The following is a 9015-nucleotide window of genomic DNA, read 5'->3' as shown; positions in this document are numbered from 1 at the left end:
TCCCTTGGTCATAGCAGCTTCACAGGCTCCCCCAGGTGGCCCCACTGTGGCATGGAGATGCCTAGGTCTCCCCACACTCTACTGGACTGCCGTATGTTCCAGCAACCTGATTGTTACCCTGGTACCTGCACAACAGGAAGCCTCTGCGCTGATCTTCATTCTGATTGGCCAGTATCCCATAGTACAATTATTTTAGTGTCATCCCTCCACCAATCATCATGTATTTTCTCTTTGGGAAATTCTGGCTGCCACAATTTTAAGAAGGCTCAGTGGAACTGAAGCCAGGTAACTAAAAGTTTGCCGCAGAAAGTCAGAATACAGTTGAGAATTTTTGTCAAGAGAGACAAAAGCCTGGAGATGGTTGAATAACATGTTCCGGGTGAACCAGGATTCAACCTGAGACCCGAAGAGCACCTCCTACCAAAAGCATAAAACAGGTGTGCTTGGACAAATGCAAGAAAGTACCACTTTGTACAGCCTGTAATAACTTAGGAACACTGCATAATATCCAAGGGTGCTGGAAGCGGAAGATGGAAACAGGTTCCAAATGCATAATTAGTTTTTAAAACGTGAGCATCTGGCAGCTTGAATGTGCTTTTTTTTTTTTTTTTTTTTTCGATGAAGTTTCCCTCTTGTTGCCTAGGCTGGAGTGCAATGGCGTGATCTTGGCTATAACCTTGCTCCTGGGTTCAAGCGATTCTCCTGCCTCAGCTTCCCAAGTTGTCTCTGGGGACAAAAGGCACCCAATGCCATGCCTGGCTAATTTTTTGTGCTGGGATTATAGCCATAAGCCACTGTGCCTGGCCAAATGTGCATTTGTAAGGGGCAACTGGAATCTCTGCTGTAGGATTATAACCGTTTGAGGCTGCTGCCAAGGATGGTCATACCTCCAATTATTATCTTGCTTCTTCTAATAAAACAGAATTTTGAATTGAGAGTGATGTGTCTACTTGGACATCAGACACTTTAGTCACTGCTGTCATTGCTGACATGGTGAAGTTCAGAAAAGGATGTGGAAATTCTTCACAAATGGATGGGGGAGGAATCTAAGAGCCTTCCTATTTCTTGCCAGGGAAGTCTCAAAAGTTTCTAATGGAGCATCCCCTGACTCTCACCATCCTACTAGCCACGGAGTGAATGTACGGTTTGGGATTGCCGGTGCAACGTACAGCAGCTGCACAACACGGTGGGTGAGAAAAGATTAGACAGAGAATCCAGGAGGTGAAATTTTAGTTCCAGCTGAGCCCTTGAACCTTTGTGGAAATTTATTATTTGACTGAACATAACTTTCCTCTTTTCTGATTAAAAATGATACATGTTTGCTGGATGCAATGGCTTATGCCTATAATCCCAGCACTTTGAGAGGCTGAGGTAGGATGATTGCTTGAGCCCATGAGTTTGAGACCAGCCTAGGCAACATAGCAAAACCCGATCCCTACAAAAAAATTAAAAATTAACTGGATATGGTGGCGTAGGCTGTGGTTCCAGTTACTCAGGAGGCTGAGACAGAAGGATAACTTGAGCCCAGGAGTTTGAGGTTATAGTGAGCTGTGATCGTGCCAATACACTCCAGCAGATGGCAAAGCAAGACCTTTTCTCAAAAAAAAAAAAAAAAATATATATATATATATAATGTTTATTACCAAACATAATAATCCAGGAAAGTATAAAGCATAAAATAAAAACCCAATTTCCCACTACCCACACATCACCCACTGGGTCTAACATTAACATTGCACTGAACATATTTCTGGACAGCTTTCTCCATAATATGCACACAAACACACAACAAGCAATATGCCATTTACATCAGTTGAATCATACTATACATAACACATAGCATGCTTTTTAAACTCACTATATAGTAAGTCAATAAATTTAGCCCTATTTCATCTCTTTTTTTTGAGTCAGGGTCTTACTCTGTTGTCCAGGCTGGAGTGCTATGGCACCGTCATGGCTCACTGCAGCCTCAGCCTTCTGGGGTGAAGAGATCCTTCTACCTTAACTTCTTGAATACCTGAGACCATAGGTGCCTACCACCATGCCAGGCTAATTTTTAAAAAAATTATTTTTTGGTAGAGATGGGGTCTCACTCTGTTGCCCAAGCTGGTCTTGAACTTCTGGGCTTAAGCAATCATCCTGCCTTAGCCTCCCCAAAAGTAATCGCAGTTTTTACCATTACTTAAAAAAAAAAAAAAAATGGCAAAAGCCGCAATTACTTTTGCACCAACCTAATAAAACTCTGAAGGGGAGCATTTAGTTTGTTTTCATTTTTTCTACTATATGTTCATGATGAAAACTCTTGCATCTATGTCTTTCCATAATTATCAAATATATTCTTAGAGCAGAGTTCTAGATATGGCATTTCTACATCATATGGCATGCTTATTTCAAATTTTAACATTGTTAAACTGCTGTTAGGGATCTCTAGATTTGAGCGCATATATATGTGTGTGTGTATATATATGTATACATACACATATGTATATATACAAATATGTAAATATGCATATGGTGAAAAAGAGAGCAAGGAAAAACTGATGTATCTATATACCTATGTATACAAAGAGAGACAGAGAGATCTGTAAGGAATTGACTCACGCAATTATGAAGGCTACTGAGTTTAAAATCTGCGTAACTGATGCCTAGTTCTAGTTCAAAAACCAGCAGTCTGCTGTAGAACCAAGAGGACCCAATGATTCACAGCTGATGAAGACCACCAGGCAGAAGGATTCTCTCTTACTTGGGGCAGGGCAAAGCCTTTTGTTCTCTTCAGGCCTTCAACTATTTGGATGAGGCTCACCCATAGAGGGCATTCTTCTTTACTCTGTCTTCTGATTCAAATAGCAATCTCATTCAAACTCTCCCTTGCAGAAGCACCCACAGTACTTGTTTGACCAAATATCTGGACAGCTTATGGTCCAGTCAAGTTGACAGAAAATTAACTATCGCACTTGCGCTCCCGAAATCTGACCTAATATATACTCCCACCGACAATACACCAGAGTTAAACCAGAATTGCCGTTTGCCTTCAGTGTCACCAGCATTGGCTACTGGCAATTTCTAATTTTTTCCAATGTGGTAGGAAAAAGTGGCATTGTGATATTTCTGGGTTTTTTCCACTTTGCACATTTTTTTTTAGACTGTTTCCTCTGCGGCCCAGGCTAGAGTGCAGTGGCACAACAATCACGGCTCACGGTAGCTTTTACCTCCTGGGCTGAAGCAATCCTCCCACCTCAGCTCTCCAGTAGCTAGGACCACAGCAGTGGCAGAAATGGGGTTTCACGATGTTGCCCGGGATGGTCTCGAGCTTCTGAGCTCAAGTGATCTGCTCACCTTGGCCTCCCAAAGTGCTGGGATTACAACTGTGAGCTACCATGCTGGGCCTGCACTTCTTTATAACTAGTGAGGTTAGGCACATTTTAATAAGGTCATTGACATATTTTGTCACTGCTTGGTAAATTAACAGCTTTATGTACTCGACTGAATTTTCTATTGGATTGTTTACTTTTGTTATATTAATGTATAAAAACTCTGTATTAATAATATTAATACTTTATCATATACATCTTAATATTTTATCCAGTTTGTGTTTGCCTTTTAACCCTTGAATATGATGTGTTATGTTATGCCATTTACTTTTTAGGTGGTCCAAATCAATGTCTTCCTGCATGGTTTCGATTCTCGATGCCTTCCCTTAGTCAAGATTCTGAAAATATTCCATTGGTTAAGTTTCAGCATCTGACAAGTAGGGGGACATCCAGCTTCCAAGTTCAAAAATCCTATGTGTTCTTCTTGTTAACACCCTACTCTTTGCCTACAGATCCAGTTTCCACCCCTTTGCTAAATTCTCTTTACAGTGCCAAGATGACCAAAATCAACCCATCTCTCCCACTGTATTATAGAAGCTCTCTATAACCACTGGGCCAGCCCAGTGCCAGGGGTTGGGTTACCAGTTAGGTGCCAGGAGTAACTTTGACATGATCACAGAAAGTAAACATTAGTTAACATGGCAACAGCTGTGTGGCTGTGCTTCCAAGACACTTGGGTCCACATGTCTTCAATGGTGCCCATGTGCTGAGCACAAGCTAATGCCAGCGACTGCAATCTAAAAAGTTAACCCCGTGTGGGACTTTAAAGCTGAGAGTGATTTCTGTTTGTTTGTTTCGTTTCTTAGCAATTTCATCTACAGGAGACAAGAGTTTTCAAACTGTAGCAGACTCAAACTTTTAATTCTATTACACAAAGCAAAAGAGTGGCTAAAGACAAAACAGGGACTGATTGAAAGTCAATTAGGGGGCCAGGCACGGTGGCTCACGCCTGTAATCCCAGCACTTTGGAAGGTTGAGGCAGGAGGATCACCTGAGTTTAGGAGTTCAAGACCAGCCTGACCAACATGGTGAAAACTCGTCTCTACTAAATACAAAAAATTAGCCAGGCATAGTGGTATGTGCCTGTTATCCCAGCTACTTGGGAGGCTGAGGCAGGAGAATTACTTGAACGCAGGAAGCAAAGGTTGCAGTGAGCTGAGATTGCACCATTGCATTCCAGCCTGGGCAACAAGAGCAAAACTCCACCAAAAAAAAAAAAAAAGTCAATTAGGGAATCAAGAATGAATCATTAAACATAGATTTTATCTGGATATCTTTTCTTAATATGGCAGAAGCATTGGGTTTTTAAGGTAATAAGGAGCCATTACCTTAAGGTATCGAGAAATGAACACCTGAGGTTGTATACAATAGCACCTGTCACTTAAACTGCAGTCTGTAGGGGTTTGTTGAATGAATGAAACTCAAAATACGTTATTGTTGGATAAAGTAAGGCTTAATTAATGTATCTATGGTAAACCATGATAAAGGGACAAACACAAATGATTCTAATCTCTGTTCTTCATATGCCATTAAGAGAGGATTGTTGTAAATATCTCTGAGAGTAATTCTCAACAGAGAGGTTGGAGGTGGAGGCAGGGATTCATCAGAACCACCTGAGTGGCTTTTTCAAGCTAAACATACCCCACTTCCTCCCACTATAATGGTGTACATGGCCCCACCTTCCCATTCTCCGGCTCACTTGGAGTTTCTGTACTCTAAGTGGAACTCTTTTGGTGAAATGGGTTCCACTTACAACGTGTGACATGCCCACAAAAGCCCATCCTTTGTTTGTAAGTTTCTCCACTGGTCTTCTCTGGAGCCGGCACTAGCCATACCAGGTGCTGCCCCACCCCTCATCAATATCAACCTCCTTTGCTTATTCATGACCTCACTGTGATACTGTAAAGGGCAGAGCAGCTGATAATGCACCGAGTATCTGTGCTCAGGAAGTCTTGGGTGGCCAACATCTGTTGTATCTCTGGCTCAAGTGGATGATAGTGCTGTAAATCAATAGGTGTTGATGAGTCCACTTTGTCTCGTGTACCTAGGGCCTTGGGTGCATGGAAGGAAGGCTTGAGGCCTGAGCTAGGTGCAGTCCTGCCACTCCCAACCTTGCCCTACCTCAACAGGCATCTGGGCAGGGCTCTGTTACACCCTCAGCTGCCCAGTCCAGCTCTTGGCTCTCCAGCTGTCAGATACACAGTCCCTTGAACTCGCTGATTTAACCCATTTTATTACCACTAACTAAATTTAAGGCACTTTCTCCTCTAATACAATAGATTTTTCTTCTAATTAAATACTCATCAAAGTGATTAATTAAATGAAAGGCTAGTGTATTTATGCTCCATTTTCCATATCCTCTTTGCTGCCACCCTTTGTAGCCTGGACTTTCCCATTTTCTAACTGTCAGAATCCCTTCTTCCCTAATTTGGAATGTATTTAGCTAATTTCCTCTGCAAAATCCTAGTCACTGATTTAGAATAGTTAAGGAACTCCTCAAAGTGTGACTCCATTGGTCTTAGAGGACACTGAGCTCACTTCAACATGAAAATATAAAATAGAGAGGTTGCCAGGTTGGGATTATATTTCTAGTTAATTTCTTCAGATCTTTATATCCAATGACACTTTAATTTATGTAAAATCGGTCAACCTCCAGAAATGGTTTAAAAGGTCTAAACAAGGCCGGGCACAGTGGCTCATGCCTGTAATCCCAACACTTTGGAAAACCAAGGCAGATGGATCATCTAAGGTCAAGAGTTCAAGACCAGTCTGGCCAACATGGTAAAACCCTGTCTCTACTAAAAATACAAAAAATTAGCTGGGCACGATGGCAGGCGCCTGTAATCCCAGCTACTCAGGAGGCTGAGGCAGAAGAATAGCCTGAATCTGGGAGGCAGAGATCACACATTGCACTCCAGCCTGGGCAACAAGAGCAAAACTCCATCTAAAAAAAAAAAAAAAAAAAAGTCGAAATAGGAAAACAGAATCTACTTCAAGTAATTTCAATAGAGGGACTTTATGCTGGGAACTGGGTGCACAGATGATGGGGGTGCTGACAGGCTGAATTGGGAGAGTGAGGAGGAGCCACAGCCACTGGCCCAGGGACTGGGATCACCCGAAAGAAGCTCAAACCATGGTAGGGACTGCAGCTGTGTGGTCACTGCATAGGCACCAGCATAGGCACAGAGAGGGGACCACCCAGCTAAGCCCCAGAAGCTGGGAAAGGAGGCTCCAGGGCAATGTGCCCTGGCAACCCGGAGCAGAGCAGGCAGGAGAAGGGCTGAAAAGCGGACCGGAGGCAAAGGCCCAAGGCAAGGTCCCAGCCTTCCTTCTCCAGGCACCAACACATTCCACATGATGCGGGCGGCTGACACTGCTCCAAGCTCCCTGACAGTGAGATGCATGCCTCTGTCCACTGGGGCCCACTGCACGTCTCAGCCCCGCTTCCAGCCACATACTCAGGCAGAGTTTTAGCCATTGTGCCTCCCACGTTGGATCTTTTAACAGATGGCTTATGTTCCCAAAATGGTGTTGAACACATAAAGAAATAAAGAGAGTGACATTTCCTGCAAACCTACATTTCTAGGCTGGGGTACGCACCTGCTTCATGAAACACCCACTTTTCTGCCATTTCTCCTAACTAAGCCACACAGGCTGAATTTTTCTGATACTTAAGTTACATCTATGCAAACTTATTCTGAAGAGTATTTGGTGATTTAATGAAGGAAGCAAACATTGGCCTTGTACAATGCAGGCGTCCATCCATGGGTAAAAGAATAAACAAAATGCTGTGGTCTATCCATATAATGGAGTATTATTCAGCCTGATAAAGGAAGGAGATGCTGCCACATGCTGCAACAAGGATGAACCTTGAGGACTGTGTACTTTGTAAAATAAGCTAGTCACAGAAGGATCAAATACTGTATGATGTCACTTAAAGGGGATATTTAGAGTGATCAAGTTTATAGAAACAGAAAGTAGAGTGGGGATCACCAAGTGCTGGGTGGGTGGACAGGGAGTGGAGAGGGGTTGTTTAATGGGGACAGAGTTTTAGTTTTAGTTGGGGCAGGTGAAAAGAGTTCTGGAGATGGATGGTGGTGACGGTCGCACAGCAATTTGAATATACTTAATGTCGCTGAACTAGATGTTTTAAATGGTTAAAACTGTCAATTTTATGTTTACTAAAATAATACATTTTTAATTTTAAAAATATCAGCCAGGTGCAGTGGCTCAAGCCTGTAATCCCAGCACTTTGGGAGGCTGAGATGGGTGGATCACGAGGTCAAGAGATCGAGACCATCCTGGTCAACATGGTGAAACCTCGTCTCTACTAAAAATACAAAACATTAGCTGGGCATGGTGGCACGTGCCTGTAATCCCAGCTACTCCGGAGGCTGAGGCAGGAGAATTGCTTGAACCCAGGAGGCGGAGGTTGCGGTGAGCCGAGATCGCACCATTGCACTCCAGCCTGGGTGACAAGAGTGAAACTCTGTCTCAAAAAAAAAAAAAAAATTTAAAAATATCTATTTACCTTGTGGCTTTGTCCTGAACTGGTACCCAGGGAAGACCTGGACACCTGAGGACTTGACCTCACTGTTCTGCATTTGGTCTCTGGCTGGTTCTTCCCATTGACTAAACCCAACCAGAAGCCAGACAGCAAAGGAGGTCTTTGACGCTTGTTCACATCAGCCATCCTGGGAGGGTCAGGCTTTTCCAACGATCCGCCACATGGTGGTTATAAATGGCTCTAGAATTAGAGTCTTGTTGACCAGATTACAGCCCATTACCTATAGTAACTGACGGGGCACCTCTGGGAGTGGCTTCCTATATAAACTCAGGCGCTAGCAAGGCATGTTCTCCCTCTGCTCCTATTTGAGGCTTGGCATGTCACCAGTTCACGTTTCATCCCTCTGATTAAGGGTGTCGCTGCTAGAGTACAAATCAGTTTAGACAAGGGATCACCAGCTGTCATCAATAATGTATGTTGGTGTGGATGAAGACTCCAAGCAAAAATTTGAGAGGGATTTGAAGAAGATAAAATAAGGGCACACGGTACCTGGAATGCTCAGAGTGATAGTCACCTGTTGCTGTACTGTTGTGTTCCACTTTTTGTGTATATTTTTAGCATGTGACTTGAGAAAGAGTGAAGTCCTGAATTTAAGGGGTGTTCGAAAAGCTCAACCCAGCCCTCAGCATACAGTAAGCATGCTTGCTTTCTTGCTGAAGATATGATGGTGTAACCTCAGGTGCTGACAGTAGTCCTGGAAAGCATTGCAGTCCTGAACGCTGTAATCCCAAGTGCTGAAATCCCTAAAGATCAAAATTCCCAAAGCTTAGAACTCTTAATGTTTAAAATAAGGTGACAGTTACACAGCACTGTTGCTATTTGATCACCAGTGTCGTTTCTGCCAAATTTGCGGTCTGTATAGGCATGTGTGCAGAGTGGATTTCCCTGTACCCAAAACAACTTAGAAGTATGGCACAGAAGATGGGAAAGTTTAACAGGGAATTCTCATGTCAGTGTATTCGGACTCGTAGAAGAATTTCAAAAAGAACAGCATCATATAGAAAATGGAGGTGAAGGTATTCTCTGAGGAGGGCCATGTCCTAAAAGAAAATTTGTGACTCAAGACTTCAAAATATA

The sequence above is a fragment of the Sapajus apella genome, unplaced genomic scaffold (genome assembly GCF_009761245.1).
Source record: "Sapajus apella isolate SASKATOON/1434 unplaced genomic scaffold, GSC_monkey_1.0 scaffold334, whole genome shotgun sequence".
NCBI lineage: Eukaryota > Metazoa > Chordata > Mammalia > Primates > Cebidae > Sapajus > Sapajus apella.
The sequence above is the reverse complement of the archived record's forward strand: the minus strand, read 5'-3'. Positions refer to the sequence as shown.